The 23053-nt window shown below is 43.1% G+C and overlaps 1 protein-coding gene across 12 annotated transcripts in view; it reads right to left on the bottom strand.

Annotated features, from left to right (window-relative positions):
* Window positions 1–23053, bottom strand: part of LOC111868237 (glutamate-gated chloride channel) — a 331426-nt gene that overhangs the window by 121348 nt on the left and 187025 nt on the right. For all 12 annotated transcript variants that reach the window (XM_023858697.2, XM_033752961.1, XM_033752962.1 and 9 more), the window contains exon 2: window positions 15190–15262. The gene's annotated coding sequence lies outside the window, so the exon portion shown is untranslated. The remainder of the gene's footprint in view (window positions 1–15189; window positions 15263–23053) is intronic.

The raw sequence follows: 23053 nt of genomic DNA, 5'->3' as shown, positions 1-23053 counted from the left end.
TTGCGGCAGCGTAGTTGGTTGAGGCACTATGCTAAAAGCCGCAATGTCGCGGGTTCGAGTTCCGATGAGGTCATTAGATTCTTCAATTGACCTAATCCTTCCAGCCGCATTTTGGCCTTGGTGTCGACTCAGCCTCTAACACGNAAGTCATCAGTGATAACGGATATATGTGTAAATACGTTTGATGATGTAATCGTGCAGGGGTGTGAATGCAATGTGCACCAATGCAGTAGGAGTATGCACGTAGCAAGGGATAGCCTCCAAGGGGTGTTGATCGTAAGGCCGAGGGCACACCAAGGAAACTGGCAACCGCAACGCAACCGCAATTTCCGAGACATTTTATCAGCCTGAGTTGAACACATGTTACTGAATGGAGCAACGCAAATTGAGCCATAACCACGTTTCTCTCTAAAAATAGGATTAACCTCGTATTCTGTAATCACACGGCAATAGGAAGTTCAGACCGTCCAACACCGGAAATGGACATTGCGGAATGAACAAGTACTCGTAGGGTTCGCACGTGGTACATGGTACATGTTCACATCTCGTAAAAGCAAGACGGGGTGAATACATATTACAGCCCCACATCTGCTTCTCAGCTTAATTAAGCACCATGCCATAAAGACGTATGGGGAAGTGGAGATATATCTCCATGCATTCTTGTGTATCTGTTACTTCACAGCACTGGCAATACCTAGACTACATAGCACAGAGTGACATTATGATGGATGAAGTCCGTGCCATAGCTCAGGCGGTTAGTCACCGGCTTCCCACCGCGGCGGCCAAAGTTCAACCCCGGGTCAATTAATGTGGACTTTGTAGTGGAAAAATTGGCACTGGGGCAGGTTTTCTCCGAGTATTTCGGTTTCCCCTGCCGATCTTCATTCCACCAATTGCTCCACAATCACAATAACCTATCATCTGTGGCTGGTACAATAGACCAGAAGTGGCCGCAGTACAAGGGACTTAGTCCCACCCCACTAGCAATAAAAAACCCTAAAGAAAAGAAAAAAGATGGAAGACTAATTGGAAGGAAGGTGGAAGAAATTGTTTGTGGCCTAATGGAGGTACTACTTCGGGGTCTGCGTGAAGGGAACGACGTAGAACTTGAGTCAGGATGTCCGATGTTCCGACCCAAATTCTAATCGAATACGAACCTGGAATGTTTCGCTAGGCCAGCCTTTGCGTCCCACACATTAACCTCGGCACTAGATGGAGGTAACTCCTGGAATTACAATGAAGGTGAGATTATGTGGCAGGAAAGAACCGAGGGTACAGGAACGTGAGGGAAGGCTGACCACGTTATCCGGAAAAGCGTCAAGCAAATTATGCGCTTCAGGTATGACGTAACAAGATACTTTGAAATTCATAATAATAATAACAAGATACTTTGAAATTCCTAATAATCGCATAATTTTATCATGACGTTGAAGTAAAGGAGGTTATGATGAGACATGTAAGATGGGGAGATAAGGTTAGGTTAGGTTACGGGATTTAAAGAGGGGAGAATTATCAGAAAATAGCAAATTAGGGGAACTGAAAAATATAGGAAGATAGTATGAAGAAGGAAGAACGATTTCGGGGAGATATGATTGCGAGATATCGAACAGACGAGTTTTGATAAAGATGTGATTGCGAGAAGGTAGGTCGATATACAAGCTGGGGATCATGCGAGATATCGAACAGACGAGTTTTGATAAAGATGTGATTGCGAGAAGGTAGGTCGATATACAAGCTGGGGATCATGCGAGATATCGAACAGACGAGTTTTGATAAAGATATATTTGCGAGAAGGTACGTTGATGTACAAGCTGGAGATCATTCGAGATATCGAACAGACGAGTGCTGAAAAGATGTGATTGCGAGAAGGTAGGTCGATATACAAGCTGGGGATCATGCGAGATATCGAACAGACGAGTTTTGATAAAGATATGAATGTGAGAAGGTAGGTCGATGTACAAGCTGGAGATCATGCGAGATATCGAACAGATGAGTTTTAAGAAAGACAGTATGTATGAGCCAAATTTGAAACGATAAACAAATGTACAAAGAAGTTTTCATTATTTGGGAAGTAATGTGGGCTGTCATAAAGATGACACTATTGTAAAATTACGTAACTTTGGAAATACAAAAGAAGATAAAATTTCTTGCTTAAAAAGCTCACATGTTTTTAATTTTTATGTCAATTGCATTCTAATAGACTTCATGGAACAGGTGTCATTATTCTCAGAAACAAATTTCGATAATAATAATAATAATGTAGTAACTTTGACCGGTTGTACCACTCGTCAAGAAACAAATAAAGGCGTTTCTACAGAAACAGAAGACAATATTTCACTCGATCATGAATACATTTATGTTGAACGAGGAGAACTGAAGCTTCTTGTTACAGACGGGAAGTTGATATTGGAAGTCTTGTTCTCCCGGTTCAGCACGAGACAATGAATTGTGTTACTGCAGAAACCGAACTCGAAGATGAAGCTGTTATCCTCTGTTCACTACCATTCATCATGAATCAAAGTAGATTCCAAGCGGAGAAACAAAAGGAAATATTTCCATTCAATGCTCGACAAATTCCTAAGGACGCGACTTGAGCGCCACTTCCATGAAAAAGGCAAGATCCTAAACCTCCATTCTCTCATACATACTTCAATAGGAGACATATCTGGCACGTTCGACCATACGTATTAGGTAATGCTCCTGAATTTTATTCGGGAGGTCTCCGTTTCGAATATCAGACGGGACACCGACTATCTTCCCTGATAGTTTTCGTGTTTTTCCTCATTCCCACCATTCACATTCTAATATATTATGTCTCTACAGCCCTTTGTTGGGCGTTGGTCTCTTCTTCAGTTTCTCAATCCCATTCACAGTCGGTACGAGCCCTTGGAGGCCTCTACCTACACACAGAACAATACAAACACAGAATAAACGCATACAGACGTCCATGCTTCGAGTGGTATTCGAATCCAAGATCCCAGTGTTGGAGCGGGGGAAGACAGTTCGTGTCCTAGCTCACATGACCATTGAGATTGGTCCCACAATTCACATGCCAGGCCAATATTTCATTAGGCCACAACCACATTAACATGATTTCGGTTCATTATTTATTGATCACCCTGTCATTCGACGCGATATTTTTAGATACTGTCAGTGTCATTTAATAAACAATAAAACTATATAAATACCAAGAGATAATGAAGCATTTTATTTTAATTTTGTCCATCATCTTATGAAATTTACAACTTTTAGGAAATTCGCTGTATTTCCAATTCCTGGGCCTATGGTAGAAAAAATACTCTCTTGTCTCGGACCGCGGCCTGAGAGCAACAGTATCTAGGGACCCAACAGAAAATCAGTGCTTACACCTGAATGCAGAAATGGAGCCTACTTTCGAAATATTGCAACGCCTCGCAGTTAGAATTTTCGACGTTTCGAAGAACTATATCACCTCTATCTTGAAGATTTAAGGGTAAGTCATGAATAAAGCCAGCAGACGCAAGAGACAGTTGTGATTAATTCATTAAGCACAGTGAAAACTTTATCTTCGCCTTTATGTCAGACAATACACATGTGCCTATGAGGTATACATTCATTCATTCATCAGTAATCTGTCAGACGACAGGTCCACAGTCTCTTCCAAAACAGTTCCTCCACTTAATGCGATCTTCTGTTTTTGGAAAGAGACTATCCAGGAAAAGTGATAATGTGGTAGTTTTTCCATTTGCTTTCCACATCGCAGTACAGCAGCCGTTCAAACCACTCTGGTCACGCCTGTTGCTATACGAACTTGAACCATCTCGAGCATCATTTGCTCTGTGCTTCAAGTCGCTGCTGATGACGCTGCTTCCGGCATCAGTTTTTGGTGTCTCTCTTCGTCTGATGCCTACCCTTTGACCTGTCCAGCAAGGGAGGCCCTGCCAGTAGCTACGCTACCGCTGGTATAGCTCTCAGGGTCCTTGGCATACATATATACACACAAATGTGCATATATACCTACTTACGTCACATGTTCCTGCACATATCAATGTTGGGATAAAAATAATGTAACTGCTGTCTATCCAGAGTCAACATTTGATTAATGATCGAACAGCGACTAGGGAGGGAGACAGACGCCATAGCGACTGGCTAGGACGACCAGTGGGTCAGAGTTCCATTTCCGGCAGATGAAAGAGCTTTTCCTTCCTTCACAACGCCCAGACCGGCTCTGGGGCTCATGCTGTCCCCTATCCAAAAGTTAAAATTTGTTTTTTAATTCGCTTAGTGGGGGGTGGAGTCCAACCGGTTCCACTCGGCACGGCGGCCACTGATTGGCCTATTGTAGCCTGCCCTGGGTGATTATGATGATGGAGAATTTGGTGGAATGAAGATTTGCAGGGGAAACCGAAGTACTCGGAGAAAACCCGCCCCAGCGCCACTTTGTCCGCCACAAGTCCCACCTGACCAGACCCGGGATCGAACCCGGGCCGCCGCGGTGGGAAGTCAGCGATTAATCGCTTGAGCTATGGCGCAGCTTATCCAACAGTTACAAGTGTTCTTTAGCAGGGGACAAAGCGGCCAAAGCATGAAGCTGGCCACACATCTCTATCTAGCATATAGGTTAATATTACGTGGATCTCTATACATCCACTTCTCCCGTATGCATCCAGGGCATATTTTTTAATTAATTAAGTACAGGGCTATTGAAAATCAATAGATTTGTGGGCGGGCGTGTAGAATCATTAATATACTAGAGAACATGCGAAAAATTTACAAGCTCTCATTTGGAAAACGAGGCTTGGCGCCACGACGATTTAATTCAAGAAATGATCCATATTCTTACGCTCGTATCTGAACTGAACAATGGCACGGCACTGCTCTGGGGATAACATTTTACGAGGTTAGAAAGATTGGTTCTCTTTATTATACGCGAATGTTCAGGAATTACAGCTATTGCTAATGTCATTAAACCAATGGGATTAGAGAGAAAGCGCGAGGGGCCAGCTGCAGCTTACGTAGAACGTCTGGTCACAGAAACCTCACTTAGGAAAGCTAGGCTTTGATTAAATTGGAACAGAAGAAAATAAGCCATGACAGCCTTGGTTTGTATGAACCAAAAAATAACGCGTAGTTAACTTACAGCCGTATACTAACACAGACTTAGTTCGTTACTTAACATTTCTAGAAACATGAGGGCATTTTTATGTATTTGAACTCATAATTTAAAAACTAAAAAAAAAAAATCCGTGATTTAGTCCGAAAGCGAACTATACCGACCGAGCTACCGACGCTTATCGGCGAAGTTAGTGCCAACTTCAGCGGATAGAGGGTGTCACATGGTCAGCGTAACGGATCCCCACGGCCGTTATCTCGGTTTTCTGGACAGGAGCCGCTATTTTCTTGAAACAGCTCCTCAATTATCCTCACGAGGCTCAGTGGACCCCGTTCCAGACTCACTACTTCTCAGAAAATGTGATAGCGCCGGGAATTGAACCCAGGACCTCTGGATCTGTAGCCAGGAACTGTGACCACTAGATCACAGAGGCGGTGTGAAGTCATAAGTTATACGAACATAATGTTGTGTTTTAGCGTCCTGTTGCACTGATTTTCATCCATTGTAGGGCACTCAATTTCATATGTCGCTTCTTACTACATGTTTCGGCAACATAGTACGAACAAAATAACTAATTTAGGGTTTAAGGTTCTCACACCGGTGGTTATGAGGAGTATTATTTTCTAAAGCATAACGCCGTGTAGTCTGCTGAAAATCAACCGACGTTTCAGATAAACACGCGCCTTCCATTTTAAGTTCTGTTTCTCATTTGGTTTCACGCTCGTTCCTTGCTTGGCTTATTCTTCGGCACTGAAGATGGCGACACGTCCCTCTGAAACGTCGCTTAACTATCAACGGACTATACCTTAGAACACAGTACTCTTCATAATAGTTAATACTTTCGAATAATTCATGAATCAATTTTGTTGATACTATTTGATGACACGGACCAACGCGTAGGCGGGTGGACAATGTTAAAATGGATCTTAGAGAGATAGGATGGGGCGGTATGTATTGGATTGATCTGGCTCAGGATAGGGAACAGCGGAGGGCTCGTGTGAGCACGGTAATGAACTTTCGGATTCCATAAAATGCTGGGAAATTCTTGAGTAGCTGCACAATTGGCGGCCTGTCAAGAGGGCTTCAGCTCCGGGAAATTAGTTTAAGTTAGTATGATAACACGGATCCCATATAAAGCGGTGCTCCCTCTTTCTCAACAGATCCACAACTAATGACAATTCTTGCATTTGTTAGCAAATAGCGATGAGGAGTTCATACATTATTCTTAATTCTCCTAAGCACGTTAGACAATAGGAATTGTCTGCAGTCTAGTTGCAATTGTCGGTACAAATTACATGTGCCATCACCACTCACTTACTCACTCATGAAGCTGAGCCCTTCTGGAGGAGCCGCCAATTCTGCAGCTACTCAAGAACCTCTCAGCATTTTATGGATCCCGAAGTTTCATTACCGTGTTTAAAAGAGACCTCCAGCGGTCCCTATCCTGAGCCAGATCAGTCCAACTCATATCATCCCATCCTATCTCGCCGAGATCTATATTAATATTTTCCACCCACCTACATCTTGGTCTTCCCAGTTGTCTCCTTCCTTCCGGGTTTCCCACCGATATCCTTGAGTCCAAACTGAACAGTTTCCATTTTTTTGTCAATTATAAAACGTGAATAAATGTGTTTAATTATTTCGGTCACTGTGGTATCGTCTTTCATCACATCGTGTATGTTAATATACTTAATTGTACATTTGTATCATTTAAATTTTGTTGCTTAATGTAATCATTTTTCTCTCTACATTTCTTTTTCTTGTTCTCATTTATTTTTTTATGTCCTCATCTTAGTATTTTCTTCCTAGACATTCATTCTACGTTGTATCTACTCACTTCCTTGCAAAATTGTATATCACAGCTTCCTATGCATGTTAACCCAGTCTCATATAGCTACACTGTTATTAGCTCGTTAAAGAGGAAGTTTATTTTTTCATATATATAATGGCTTTAAGCTGGAAGTATTCATCCAATCGAAGAAATGGAAAATCTGCATTTAAGAAGTTAATATTTGTTTGTTCCTGAATATTTCTGAAGCCAGAATTCTTTCTAAACAGTATTTAAAAATTAATTTACTACTTCACAGGCAGGGTCACGCGGTAGCGATATTAAGCCGAAAGGACGCGGTTTCCAGCCACACTATGAACCTGGGGTCGTCTCACTCGTTAACAGAAATGAGTATCAGGAATCTTCCTGTGGGTAAAGTGCGGCCGGGTGTAAGTCTGACAACCTCACCGCCATCTGTGAGTGCACTGTCAAGAAAATGTGGGAAACTCGACGTCTCACAAACATATGGGCCTCCATGGCCTGTTACAGAAACAGAGTTACCTTTTTTACCTCACAGAAGATGTATCGCGCGAGATTTGAAATTTCACTCCATATAGTTTTTTAAGACCGCCTCTGTGGTCTAGTAGTCAGAGTTCCTGCCTAAAGATCCAGGGGTTCCGAGTTCGATTCCCGGAGCTACCAGATTTTCTGAGAAGTAGTGGGTCTGGAACGGGGTTCACTCAGTCTCGTGAGGATAATTGAGGAGCTACTTGAATGGAAAATTAGCGGCTCCGGTCTAGAAACCCGAGATTCACGGCCGTGTGGATCCGTTGCGCTGACCACGCGACACCCTCTGTCCGCTAAAGTTAGCACTAACTTCGCTGACAAGCTGCTGTCGCTCAGTCGGTACAGTTCACTTGCGGATTACAGGCCACGGAGTTTATAGTTTTTTTAACGGCTTAATTTTTCTGTAATATTTTTTGTTTTCTATACAACGTTGTACTATTAAAGGAAAGAACAGTATCCAGGACGAAGAAAGGTCATTTCTAGTTCACAGTAACGCCCCCATTCAACGCAATATAACCCGTTCAATAGAGAAAATATTGCGAAAAAAAGTGAGAAGAAACAGGACACATTCTATCCCAGAGGTCAGTGTAGCCACAATGACGTGATTCCCAGCACACTCTGCTTCCCAAGGGACCATTAAATCGTCCATCCGTTCTAATAACAGTTTACATGCTGTAAGGGACAAGTAGGGATTCAGATGGAAGTTCTGTACGCCTCGTCACTTTATTTATGCCTAGGCTAACATTACAGCGGGGAGTGGGAACATGAATTTCTCTCTCAATAACGCTTGGAAGAAAACATGGTCCAGGTTATGATTATATTTTCGGAGGGTATAAAGCAACACGCCGATTACAGTGGCCGCGCGGTCTAAAACATGAACTGTCTTCGTCAACTCGAACACAGGGATCGTGAGTTCGAATCCCACTCGAGGCATGGGTTTATTCTGTGTGTAGCTAGCGGCCTTGCGACGGGCTCACCCCCAGTCTACTTCTACAATGTGCGGTGGGAACCCGAAAATGCGTGTGAAACCAAAGAGACTAAACAGGGTCATCCTTCAAGACCCAGTGAAATCGAACAGACGAAGAGATCAGCTCATGCTATAACAAGAGTTTCTCTCACATACGTAGGATTGGAAGCTTTCGCAGCTGCTAAATTTGATAAAAACTTCTCGGGCTACAATACACATATCAGTTGGTTAAATTTACCAGTCGTTCGACGGACCATTTCTGTCATCATCAGCGTTTCATGTGACATCAGTCCCAGATAATGGTAACAGAGATGGTGCCTGAAACGCTGGTAATTATTAAACAATTGACACAGTTGATAGTCCGAGAAGATACTTTTCAGCTTATTACATATTCATAGACCGCCTCTGTGGACTAATGGTCAGAGTTCCTGGCTACAGATCCAGAGATCCCGGGTTCGATTCCGGCACTACCAGATTTTCTGACAAGTAGTGGGTCTGGAACGGGGTCCACTCAGCCTCGTGAGGATAATTGAGGAGCTATTTCAAGGAAATAACGGCTCCGGTCTAGAAAACCGAAATTAACGACCGTGGGGATTCGTTGTGCTGACCACGCGACACCCTCTATCCACTAAAGTTGGCACTAACTTCGCCGACAAGCGGCGGTCGCCCGGTCGGTATAGTTCGGTTTCGGACTATAGGCCATTGAGTTAATAATATCTGGCGAAGAGTGCACATTATGAAACTCATAATTGTGTAATTTTCTTCAATAATTTCTTAATTTGTTACGCCTGCTTCTTGCTAGTTTCTCGCTTGATTTTTTTTTATTGCTAGTGGGGTGGGACTAAGTCCCTTGTACTGCGGCCATTTCTGGCCTATTGTACCAGCCCCAGATGATAGGTGAGGGTGATTGTGGAGCAATGGGTGGAATGAAGATTGGCAGGGGAAACCGAAGTACTTGGAGAATATCTGTCCCTGCGCCACTTTCTCCACCACAAATCCCACTTGACCAGACCCGGGATCGAACCCGAGCCGCCGCGGTGGGAAGCCAGCGACTAACCTCTTGAGCTATGGCGCGGCCCTCTCGCTTGACTTGCTCTTCGATTCTAAAGACGTAGGAGAGACGATCCTCTGAAAAGTCTGGCTGTTTCCAGAATACTCACAGATGCAGTTCAAGAGATTACACCCTTCACAACCCGTTAGTTACTTCCTCTCTACCTCTGGTCTGACCATTTTACTCAAGTTTGCCCCCAAACACCTCCACTTATACTACTTTACGGTAACGGACAAAGTTTCACACAACAAACAAATATTAATTATTAATTACACCGCTCAGTACATAATTCGGGATAACGGTGGCTGTACGGTCGAGGTGTTCAGGGTTCGAGTCCCGGTATGATCAATAATTTTCTTCTCCCCCTGTCGTCCATATTGGCTCTGGGGTGGACACACCCACCCTCCTACTTAAATCTATCCAATGGGTACGGGGTCTCTTTCCTCGGAGGTAAAGCGGCCGGGGTGTGAAACTGACCACTCATCTCCAACTAATGCCGAGGCCAAGAAAAATGTGGATCTATACATCCACTTCCCCATATATTTTCATGACATAGTGCTTAATTAGTTAAGCACAGACCCAAATTTTGTTTACTTTCTCTCTTTAAGGCTCAATACATACCGATTTACATGTATAAAATCTGGTGGGATGGAGCTGGAAGCTACGTATAGGCATAATCCCTATTATGTATGTCGTAAGGCAAATTTTTTATCACTATATAGGAACAATTTTAGCGGCATATTGATATTATCAGCCAAGGTAGCCAAGCGGTTTAAGGCATGAACTGTCTTCCCTCGCTCGGAAACCGTGATCGTGGGTTCGAATCTCGCACAAGGCATGGATGTTTGCTATATGTGTACGTTTATTCTGTGTTTAAGCCTTGTGACGAGCTGATCACTCTTCCAAGGAATACTACCGTCTGTAAAACGATCACGAAACTGAAAACCAGAGGCCAGGGTCCAAGGGGGCTGTAGAGCCAGCGAAAAAAAAAATATTTATATTATCTATAACCGATTTCGGGAAATAGCCTAAGGTAACTTGAGTAAAAATTAGTATCTTAATGCAAAATTTGCTCAGGTTGATACATATTTCAAGGAAAAGAAACTATTTATAGGCATATAAATTTTGGGAATTTCGCGGTAGTATGTGATCACACTCCGATCTTCCGAGGTTATAACACAAAAAATCACAATCTGAAATTTAATGGGTGTTAGAACACACAAGGGCCAATCACAACGGTTGCATGGTCTAAGACATGGACTGTCTTCGCCCACTCGAAGAGTAGTATCAAGGGTTCGAATTCCACTCAAAGCATGGAGGTCTATCTGCGTTTATTCTGTGTTTGTAGTGTCCTGTGTAGGCAGTGGATTTGCGTCGGACTGATCTTCTTTCCAAGGAATCCTACCGACTGTCCAAATTAGAAACCGAAGTGAAACGAAGCGTTTCACAGAATCCCTACGCTCCAAGTGGGAGCAACAAGAAAGATAAAGGCGAATAAAGATTGGCTTCAACGTAATCTCAATACAGGTCATACTTTTATCTACTTATCTATGGCTCTGCAGCCCTTTGTTACGCCTTGGCCTCTTTTTCAGTTCCTTAATCTTTAAGTCATCGGTAGGACTCCTTGGACGGGGGATCAGCCCATCACAAGGCTGCTATCTGCAGACAGGGAATACACACACAGAATAAACCCACAGACATTAATGCCTCAAGTGGGATTCGAACCCACGACCCCATTGTTCGAGCGGGTGAAGACAGTGCATGCCTTAGAGCGCTCGGCTGCCGTGACCGGCAGTGTATAAGAATAATATATAAGAATTCAGTTCGTACCTCACAGGAAACAGATCCGAACCCACGACCCCAGTGTTCGAGCGGGCGAAGACAGTTCATGCCTTAAACCTCGCGGCCACTGTGGTCGGCTCATGCTCTTATGCTGTCCGTAATTATACGTCCATAATGACATGAAATTTCATAGAAATTATGAAACCACCTCAAATATAGAGATTAATATTAAATAAAAAAAATAAACTTAAATGGAAGAATGAAGCGCAGAATATATTAAACAGGGAACGAGTATGCTTAGAAAGTGACTGCAGACTGAAAATATAAGGACAAATAGTGGCCAACATTGAGATACAGCGAAACAAGGTAAAAATACACACACGCTAGAAGAACTGAAAAAGAAAAATGTAAATCAGTTAAGAACAGAAGCTAGTATGTTGACAATTATGGAGAAAATTTTGAGTATTTTAACAGTTTTAGTATGCATAGATAGCCTTTGAAATCATCTTAAAAGAAACCCTTCGTAAAACAATTTGTTACGTGGATCTCGTAAGGAACAAAAGGAACGAGTTAGGCGGTATGAATAAATTAACAATTTGGAACGTTGAATGTATACACTGCACTTGATGGTCAATAAATAGGCCTAAGTCAATAGACTCCATTGTTGTCTGAAAAGCTGTTATACAGCGAAGACAACTGTGACGCGCTCTACCCTAAAGTGTTTGTAGGATGAAGCTCAATAGCAAATGTTCAGGTAGGGTTTGGAGGCTTAATGCGCACCCAGAACACTAAAATTGGAGAACCACATTACAATTTTATATTCTTTATTCAGGTTTTAACGTTTCGCTTGCAGTCAGCTGTATGCCCTCTGTAACTCGTGCGCCATAACACTTTTCAGTTTCATAAGAGCCAAGCCAATGAATCAGCTGTCTGCTTCAGGCTAGTTTCTTGCTCGTCTTAGGACGGCCGCATACCACCTGCGTCAAGACAAGCATCAAGACATGAGACAAAAGACTCAGAATTGCTTCATTCTTGATTCGTCAGCATGAAGCTGACGTCAGCATCATAACTCAGACCGGTGTGCGGCTGTTTTTATAATCTCGTTCGTTTCAACTGTGCTCCTTTCTTTGTGTCATGTCGCAGACATCGTGTCTTGACTGTTACATGTCTTGATGCATGCCGGTGTGCGGCCTACCTTAGTTTTCGATCCTCAAGATGGGGGCGTCATGTTCGTCAGAAACATCCGTTGACTGTCAACGGACCACAAGGAATTATATCCCGGGAGATAGAATTGTTGCTTTTTTCGTGTTTGCAGTAAGACAAAATTTTACCTTAGAAGACAGAATTTCCAAAATATCTGAGTTGGATGTCCGCCAGAGTATGAAAATATGACACAACTACTTGTCAATTTCCTTATCTTACTTATCGAGAAAGTCAACACTCGAAAGAACGTGTATAATGGAAGGTTAGGGTCATAAGCAGGAGTAAGATATGTTGTTGGTAAGTCAAACTAAGCTAGTACAGAACTGGCTATTGGTTAAGAACCACTAATGAAAACGGGCAAGTCAGCTCTACGGATCCAGCTTTTCATTTGTTTCGTTGCCACAAATTCCTACAACCGAGTAGCAACAGAGAGCGAAATAAGACATAGCGGATTTTCGTCCCATCCCGTGAAAGTTATATATTTTATTCCTTATTTATTGTTTCCATTTCTGGAGGAGCCGCCAATTCAGCAGCTACTCAAGAATTTCTCAGCATTTTATGGAACCCGAAGGTTCATGCCGTGTTCACAAGAGCCCTCCATTTGTCCCTATTCTGAACCAGATAAGTCTAATCCGTACCATCCCATCTTATCTCTCTAAGACCCATTTGAATATTGTCGACCCACCTACGCCTTAGTCTTCCCAGTGGTCTCTTTCCTTCTGGTTTTCACATCGATATCGTGTATGCATTCCTCTTTTCCACCATTCGTGCTACATGCCTTGCACACACCATCCTCCTTGACTTGATCATTCTAATTATACTTGGAGAAGAGTACAAGTTGTGAAGCTCCTCATTATGCAGTTTTCTCCAGCCTCCTGTAACTTCGTCTCCTTTCGGTCCAAATATTCTCCTCAACACCCTGTTCTCAAACACACTCAGTGTATGTTCCTCCCTTAATGTCAGAGACAAAGTTTCACACCCATACAGAACCAGAGGCAAAATTATAATTTTGTATAAGTTATTGTTTTCGTATTGACTTATTATTCTCCGAAACACTGAAACTTCATCCCATACTGACACAGGTTTCACTAAGTTCTGCTAAATATTTGTGATTTTTTATAAAAAAAACGGTAATTAATCAGCATCACTAGCAGCAGACGTAATCGCACAGCGTCACAAACTCTAGATAGAGCTCAACTCGCTTTCAGACATCATTTCAAGAAAAGGATTTTTTTATGAAAAAATCACAAATGTTAAGCAGAACTTGGTGCAACGCGTGTCAGTATGGGATCAAGTTTCAATGTTTCGTATAACGATCAGTCAATGACCGTGAAGTCTAATATAGATGTACACTTTATAATCAGGACGCATCTTTACAAATAGAAAAATTGAATGGGGTGAAGTTCGGTGACCTCAGTGGTCAAACCAAAGGATCGGATCTTCTTCCACTCTATACTGGAGGCAATGTAATATCCTAATGTTGCCCAATGGGAACTATTTATTGTCCAATTCTGTATCATACAGCTGTTTCGGTCTGACACAGTGACTCAAAATAAGATTGTTGTATCTACTTCTTATTTTATTCCCCCAAATCTTGTTATGACACTGATACTGGAAGTCTAAACTAACCGTTTCTGGGAATATCTGAAGTCTGTCAATATCTGTCCTCTCAGATCCAGGCATCACATAGAGACGATGTCTGCAGATTTGCACCAGTGTTCGCGACCTGTGGGACCTGTCGCACTGTAGGGAGAAGCGTGGGAAGGCAAGTCTCGATAATAAGAGGAGGTAAAAGATAAAGATATTGCTTAACAGGTCATGGAGGCCCATAGGGTTGTGAGACATCGAGGCTCCCATCATTAAGCCTATTGGCTCACAGATGGCAGTAAGGTTGTTACACTTACGCTCCGGCCTCCATTTACCCCCAGGAAAATTCCTGGTACTCATTTCTATCAGAGGTTGAGTCGGCCCCAGGGCCATAGTGCGGCTGAAATGATGAAGTCAATTGAAAAATTCAATAACCTAATCAGGAATCGAACCTGTGACCTTATGGAAAATAAGAATCTAGCTAAACGGCTGTTAACAAGGACCACCTTGTACTGAGATCTTGCGTATAAGAAAACTTTGTTTGATTTTACGGGAAAGAATTCCTATACTCGTTAGATTATTTCTGGCGTCTTTGAGGGAGAAATTCCTCTAAATCAGAGTTCCTAACATTTCTGGATCACGAAACACTAAGTTCGTTCTCTTTGGCGGATTACTCGAATACTAAAAAGAAATATTTTAAATATTTATATAAAATGTTAGTTAAATGTAATCAATAATTATGTCCCTATGAGTTTTAAAATTAAAATAATAGAAATATTTGAAGAATTCCGTCTTCTGTGGTGTGACGCCGTGTAGATCCTGTGTAAACTGCAGACACCTGCTCACGCTGGTTCCTCGCTAGCGAATTTTTCTACCTTAAAGATGGAGGCTATACGTTCCTACGAAACGTCGGTTTACACAAGATCTACACGTCGCCACATCCCAGAAGACGGCATCCTTCATAGTCGCTCCCGTAAAAACCTCGAATTTTACAGTATAAATATTTTATCACAAAAATAACCTGTTTATTTGTACACAAATAAATTCCATGGGCCTGTAAAGGGAAGCGTATAACGTTAGTTTTTTCGCTGACCTTTAGAAAATCTACTCTAAAGCAACACTTGATCTCCACAGACACAATAGAAGTTCTGTTACTTTCATTACTTAGCTACCTTTCCGGGAAGTAAAGCTCAGGTGTGGCCTAGTGAGACGAGGCAAAACACGACGCCATCTGCATGCCAGGACCTGAAACAAAACAACTGGGGTTAGGTTACACGTGAGCTTTGTGGTAACTCTGAAACGAGAGGGGGTATAATGATGCAGCTACAGATATAACAGCCACTAAGACAACCTTCATGCTCCTATAATCATGAAATATTTATATGCCATAATTTGCCTTACCATGAGTTTACGAACGTATTGTTACCTGATATTATAAGAAATGCATCACAACATAATTAATTGTAAAAACGAATAATGTAATATAGGGACAACGAAATAGGGTAGGCACTAGCGTTTGCGAATGGGTCGTAACTCGATGAAATCAGAGACGGAGAAACGGAGAATAAACGAAGGATTTTATTTAGAGTATAAGATAAAAAATTGGGTATTTATTCTAATGTCTATATATTGATAAGGCAGATTTTAGAGGAAGGAGGAATTCTTTGTTTGCTTTAGGTATGCCGCACACCGGCATGCGTCAAGACATGTAACAGTGAAGACACGATGTCTGCGACATGACGCAAAGAAAGGAGCACAGATGAAACGAATGAGATTATGAAAACCGCCACACAACGATCTGAGTAATGATGCTGACGTCAGCTTCATGCTGCAGACACGTGCAGCAAGACTCGGCATGTTCCTTTTCAGTGCGTCAAGACTCAGACATCAGCACTCACAAAAAAAACTCCGTGGCCTGTTTTCCGCAAGCGAACTATACCGACCGAGCGACCGCCGCTTGTCGGCGAAGTCAGTGCCAACTTTAGCGGATAAAGAGTGTCGCGTGGTCAGCGCAACGGATCCCCACGGCCGTTAATCTCGGTTTTCTACACCGGTGCCTCTACTTTTCAATTAAAGTAGCTCCTGAATTATCCTCACGAAGCTGAGTGGACCTCGTTCCAGACTACTTCTCAGAAAATCTGGTAGCGCCGGGAATCGAATCCGGGACCACTGGATCTGTAGGCAGGAACTCTAGCAACTAGACCACAAAGGCGGTCATCAGTACTCACATGGACATCAAATATCTTTCTCGCTGGATGACGTCATGTCATGAACTAGCGATTATGTGATAAGACGCAGACACGTGCTACTTCGGTGTGCGGACTCGAGTCTGAATCACGAATGAAGCAAGACTGCGTCTTTTGTCTCATGTCTTGATGTCTGTCTTGACGCAGTTGGTGTGCGGCCGCCCTTAGCCTTCGGATTTGCAGATGGAGGCAATATGTTCCTCTGACATTTCGGCAAAGTTCCAATCGACTACCCAGTNCCTTGTACAGCCACTAAGAATGATAATATAATCGTCTGTCTGCTTCTCCCTATGTCCCTCTGTCGCACCCTGTTTGTTGCAGATAAGGAGACGTAGGAAAAAATAATAAATACAATACAAATTTGAGAGAAAAACTCGGAACAATGGTTTTGTTACTGCAAGATATGTTTTATTACTGTCAGTCCAAAATTGTTAAAACGTTTTAAGACGAGGTAAGTTAATACATTCTTGAGAATAATAAATACTTATTACTGATAAATTATTCCCGGCACGAATTTGGATAGTAGTCAGAAGGATATTTTTCTTCTTTTAAATTCGCTTAGTGGGGGGTGGAGTCCAACTGGGCCCACTTGGCACGGCGGCCACTGATTGGCCTATTGTAGCCTTCCCTGGGTGATTATTATGTTGAAGAATTTGGTGGAATGAAGATTGTCAGGTGAAACCGAAGTACTCGGAGAAAACCCGCCCCAGGGCCACTTTGTCCACCACAAATCCCACTTGACCAGATCCTGGATCGAACCCGGGCCGCCGAGGTGGGAAGCCAGCGACTAACCGCTTGAGCTATGGCGCGGCCAGAAGGATAGCTTACTACGGGATGAATGTCAAGGTTCCCAATCTCAGCAGAATCAGGAATTCTCTCTTCGTTGCTTTCTCAGGGAGGCCCTGGAGCCCACCGGACCTCCTACCATCCAGTGGGGCTTTGAGTACGCCTTCATGATGTGATGCTAGACACAAGGACAAATTTTCCTTCTCAAAATATTATCGCGGAAGTATGCGTCCCCATTGTAGCCGTTGCGCAGCGATGGACGACATATAACACAGCACATTATTCTTACTGTAAGCGTAGGGCTTTCGAACACACAAACATCTGTTTGTACTCAATGAAAAAGGCGAAGAATAAATTTAGTCTTGGAAACTTGTTACACGTTTCTGGCAAGATGACTCTGCTGTGAATTGTCCTGTGTGGGAGGTGCATGTCTCTGCAAGATGTTGCTTATCCCAGACATCTTTCATTTATCTTCAGTTCTAACACTGACACGTATTTTTTCAGGGACTGTGGGTATGCATAATTCATAGCGTTTTTAATATGACGAAGGTGTGTGGGAGGTATAAAGCGAATCGGCTGATACTGGTTCTAACTGGAAACACCCCCAGCCCTGCTCGTCTCTGTCTCAGCGCATACACGATACTAGTGCACGCGTCTTCCTCAAAGGGCTCAGTTATATTTTGCCTCAAAGGCTGTCCCCACAGCTCAGGCGGTTAGTCGCTTCTCACAGCAGCGACCCGGGTTCGAGACCGGGTCAGATCACGTGGAATTTATGGTGAACGAAGTGGCGCTGGAGCAGTTCTTTTCCAAGTACTTCGGTTTCTCCTGTCAAACTTTATTCCACAGTTTTTTTTTTCCAAAATCACCATCGTCTATCATTTGGGTCTGGTACAATAGGTCAGTAATGGCCGCAGTTCCAAGTGGACTCAGTCTCAACCCACTAATAACAATAATAACAAATATTTTCTGTGTGTAAGAGAAAATGTAGGAGGTCATTAGGAGCATGGAGGTAGCTACCAGTTAATTGAGGAAGGCGGCGCAGAGTGTTTCATGGAGTCATTTAGGTAGGTCTATTACTTTTCCGCATAAATCAAGAAAATTGGTCTCTCGCTTTAAGGGGGAAACCAAAGAATGATACTTTGAAAAGAGGGCGCTGCGAGAGTTTGGACCTAAGGGGAAGGAAATAACAGAAGCCTGAATAAAACTGTTTTAAATTGCAGTTTTCATCAAATATTATTATTAGGATAGCACCATGGAGAATAATACGGGAGGGACATGTCTCTTATATCGTGAGATAAGAAATGCATAACAATTTTTCGTTGGAAACTTGAAGGGATGGGGGAATGCGGTAACGTAGTTGATTGAGGCCCTATGTTACAAGCCTGAAGNAGAACGTATACAGTCAACTGCAAAATGCTGTAAGCTAATGAAACGTCCTATTAAAAACTGAATTCTATGCCAATACAGCTGTGAAGTTAAGATTTTTGAAAATGAACTGAGACTTGGCAGGGGGCCGGAGTAAATCAAGTCGCGGCCCGGATACGGCCCGCGGGCCGCCAGTTGGCCATTGCTGGTCTAGATAATGTGGGACCTTCAGCATCTCACAACCCTATGGGCCTTCACGGCCTGGCACAGGGACAGCTTTACTTACTTACTTTATATTAGCGTCTGAGCTTAAGTGACAGGATCCCAACCCAGAGCAGTTATGGCTCACCGAGTGTGAGTACCTGAACTAAGAACCCAACAGCCGATGAGCTACTGTTCACGTGACAAATTGCTCGGAAATGTTCTGCAGTCATACTGTGGATTGCAGAAGAACAGAAAACAAACTACGTTGACAGTAATGCAGAAAAGAGAGGGCAGTCCTGTAGGTTATCGCAGCAGAAATATAATTCATGTTGAATGTAACGTCGCGAAGAAATGTCTCCAGCGACCGGTCGATGCTTACTCGACGTCACTGCGGAATGTATGACGTCACAAAACGAGAGAGGCTGTCGATTCCACAACTGTGTATGTAACAGCAGACACTCGGATTGAGATACGGTGGGTTTCATTATTCTTTAGAAGAAAACGGCATGCAGAAGATATGGCAAATCAGTCCACACCTCGTAGCATATTCCTCATAATCCCATCTTTATGTCCCAAATGTATAACTACACTGCGCATGCCACAAATGAGATGTATAGTTCTGACAACCTTTGCTCTCGCCCGTACAGCTTTCAAAATAACAGTTTCTGTGACAAACAGTATAAGGGATGGGCCCTAAAATCCGGCCATTTCACCGTGACTTTCAATGATCTATCGTGCATCTCCTTTGGATTAAGCCTTTATTAATCCTACGCTTCGAATGACATGTAGGATTTTGTTTATGGGGGCGTCATAATAGTCACTTGGTTCCATGAAGAACTGGCCCAGGTGACGAAATCTTAAATAAGCTATGGCCTCACGATCACACAGGATATGTGTGTGGCTGATTCAACCTTTCAGAGGTTGGGTCATCTATCAGTCCCAGTTTGAAAAGGTGTCCTTTTAGGTGGCGGTGTCCAGTAAATAGTCCTAGCACCAATCTTAATTGGTCTCTGTTTAATTTCAACAGATCGTTCTTTTGGCAGAGGGCCCATATTTGTCTGTCATTTACAGTACCATGAAAAAGGAATTAGGTTGCCACTAAAGTATAAAACAGAATCACAGTTCTCTGAAAACATTTACATTAAACATATTAATCGTATAAAGGATTAAAATGCAATTATCATAATTAAAAGTAACTCGTTATAAGCGCTTTCGTTAATCACGGTTTTATTTCACTGTTAAGTGGAGTATCAATGTTCTATCGGGGACGGCAACAGAGCTTGGCCGCGCATGCGCAATGAGATGCGCAGGCAGTTTTCTATACTTGTCCCACTATTTGATTTTATGTCCTGTCCTACTCCACCATGCTCAGGTTTCATTACGTATGAAAGTTAACGCTATCCCTTAACAGGTCAAGGAGGCCCGTAGGTTTGCGAGACATCGAGGCTCCCACGTTTTATAGACAATTGACTCACAGATGGCAGTGGGCTTGTCAGTTTTATGCTTTGTCTGCGTTAATTGAAAATCCAATGACCTCATCGGAAATCGAACCCGCGACCTTCCGGCTTGTGGCATAGTGCTTCAGTCAACTACTTTACCGAGTGCCCCCGCTTGTAAACGTATCGGTCAATTAAATTAAGGCTTCAATATGAAGTACAATGGCTTCTTATTAAAGAGGATTTGAGGTTCTCACAGCGGTGGTTATGAGTTCTATCTTCTGGGATATAACGCTGTGTAGTCAGTTTCAAGCCAACTGACGTTTCGGAGGAATATATCACCTCCATCTTCAGGATCGAAGAATAAGCCGAGCAAGAAAGAAACTCTGCTTCCCACGTGCTTTCATACTGGTTCCTTCCTCAGCTCGAACCTGAAGATAAAGGCGATATGTTTCTCCGAAACCCGATTGACTTTCAACTGACTACACTGTTATATCCTAGAAGACAGGTCACTTCGACTTATTAGCGTAACGCCGTGGTGAGATAGTATTGGAAGTTTAAAAGGAACAGGAAGAATCCTTGCTGTCTGGGGGCACGCAGTAGCGTAGTTGGTTGAGGCACTATGCTAAAACCGGAAGGCCCATAGGGTTGTGAGAAGTTGAGGCTCCCACATTTTCTAGACAATCGCTTCACAGACGGTGGTGAGTGTTGTCAGCCTTAGGCGCCGGCCGCCCTTTACCCCTGGTGTTCATTTCTGTTAGAGGCTCAGTCGACCCCAGGGCCATAATGCGGCTGGAAGGATTAAGTAAATTGAAGAAAAAAATCAATGACCTCATTGGGAGTCGAACCCGCGACCTTCCGGCTTGTAGCATAGAGGTGATACCAAATTCAGTAGGCCTATTTCCTAATTTTGTGAATTCTTTAACAGTGGAGTGGCGGATGCCCTCATTTCTGAAGTAGAAGCGACGGTGCTACCAATAAAGAAATGTTTTATCAACAGTAAGCACAGTAATAACTAAAATGGCGGTATCGAGCAGGCTAGTGTAGCGGTAACGTTCCAGAATTTTATTTAGGACAATTTCCGTTCTGCTCTCTGCCTAAACGTCCGATATCCTGAATGTGGTTTCTCATGGTTTTCTTTCGTCTGCCTTGGGAAAATGCTGGGACAAAACCTCGAATAGGTCACGGCCGCTTTATGTAAAATAATTTCAAATTCATCATTCATGAACCATCTAAATAAAAGTTCTATTTTGTGAGACATTATGCCGTGCAATCGGTTGAAAGTCAAGAGACGTTTAGGAGACAACTCTTGCCCCCGAAACATCGCCAGACTTTCAACGTACTAAACTGCGGGACCCACAGTTGTGAGAACTCCCAATCCTACAACCAACCTGCTGTTGGACCTCATATAATCCAAGATACTGACAACACCGTGAAGTAAACCGCGACAAAGTTATAGTATAGCAATGATAAACATCAAAGGATTTAAAGAAACGAGTAATATTTCCTAGCGCGGCAGTCTTGGTTCAATCCCAGGCCGGGTCATATGGGATTTGTAGAGGGCAAAATGAACTTTGGGTAGATTTCACCAAGTCATTCAATTTTCTCCATCGATTCTCATTCCAGCGAATACTACATGATCATTTATCATCAGGAATGGTACAGTAGACGCACTAATGGCCGATGAACTGAGTGGTCTCTAACTCAACCCACCTAACAAATTTAACTTTAAGGAATATTCGAGCGTTAGGAAATATATGTTACATAAATTACACTTGGATGACAATTCGGAATGTTAAGATGTAGAGACGGTGTGAAACTGTGTTCACTCCGTTATGGGCTGGATATTTCTAGTCTTCTTGTCGCTGTCCAACCTCTACTTCAGGACCAAAGAACTCGGTTCTACGTTTCTCTGTAATCGGAACTGAAGCTGGAATTTGATTTATTACACTGATTGTATACTGTCACAATTTTGGGGGGCGGGGGGGTTGCCTTATTTACAGACGGGTTTTGGATTGGATGAGTGGATTTATTTACACTTTACACACACAACTCGAGGCTACAGGCAATACAGCGCTACCGCTGATCTACACACATCGCAGTTCAACGTTACACACGCATTAGGGTTCTCAGTCTTCATAGTCGTATCCTGGCAACGGATTTATAACCGTCTCACTGACTCTTTAAATCATACATAAAGTCTTCTTTTCCTTTCTTGTAATTATTCTGTGAAGCTGCCATTCCCGAAGATTGGACTCAATTCAGTTCCTCTGCTCCAAAGCTCATAACCTGGCAGGCTAGCGTCTCGAAGCTCGACTCGACTCTATGATGTTTATTATTATTATTATTGGAGGGGTGGGTTTCCCCATGCACCGCGACCAGTGGTCTATTGTACGTCCCCTCTATGATTTCTACCAGTCTCTATACCCTACCGATATTGGTGCGTACCATCAATCCCGACTCAGCCAGCGAGTTCGGCCTCTACTGGCTCAGCGGTATCTCTCGATGTTTCCCCCATCTATCAGAGGCGTTAGAGACTACTGTTGGGCGGGAAACGTCCGATCAATTTGGCTCAGTGGTCCCCTTGAGACATGAGGTTCTTTTACGTGCCGTAAAGCTACGACACGGGACCCACGGCTTAAAGTCCCTCCCGGAGGACTTGTTCCCTGAATGTTTCCGCCCTTAAAAATTTCACGACCTCCGCCGGGTTTGAACCCGCGTACCTTGAGTCAAGAGGTGGGAACGTTACCCCTAGACTACGGAGGCCTCTTATCCTCAGAGTATAAGAAATCCACCAGCGAGAAACCAGCGAGGAGGCTGCAGACTGCAGACCACATAAACCTGGGTGGAAATATAATATTAAAATGGAAAGGATAAGGTAGTATATAATGGATTTATTTGGTTCGGAATAGGGACCAGTGGCAGGTTCTTAAGAACACGGAAATGAACATGCGGATTTCATAATTAGTTGGGAATTTCTTGAGTGACTGAGCAACTGG

The sequence above is a fragment of the Cryptotermes secundus genome, unplaced genomic scaffold (genome assembly GCF_002891405.2).
Source record: "Cryptotermes secundus unplaced genomic scaffold, Csec_1.0 scaffold364, whole genome shotgun sequence".
Classification (NCBI taxonomy): Eukaryota; Metazoa; Arthropoda; class Insecta; order Blattodea; family Kalotermitidae; genus Cryptotermes; species Cryptotermes secundus.
This window is presented reverse-complemented; position numbering and strand designations above follow the sequence as displayed.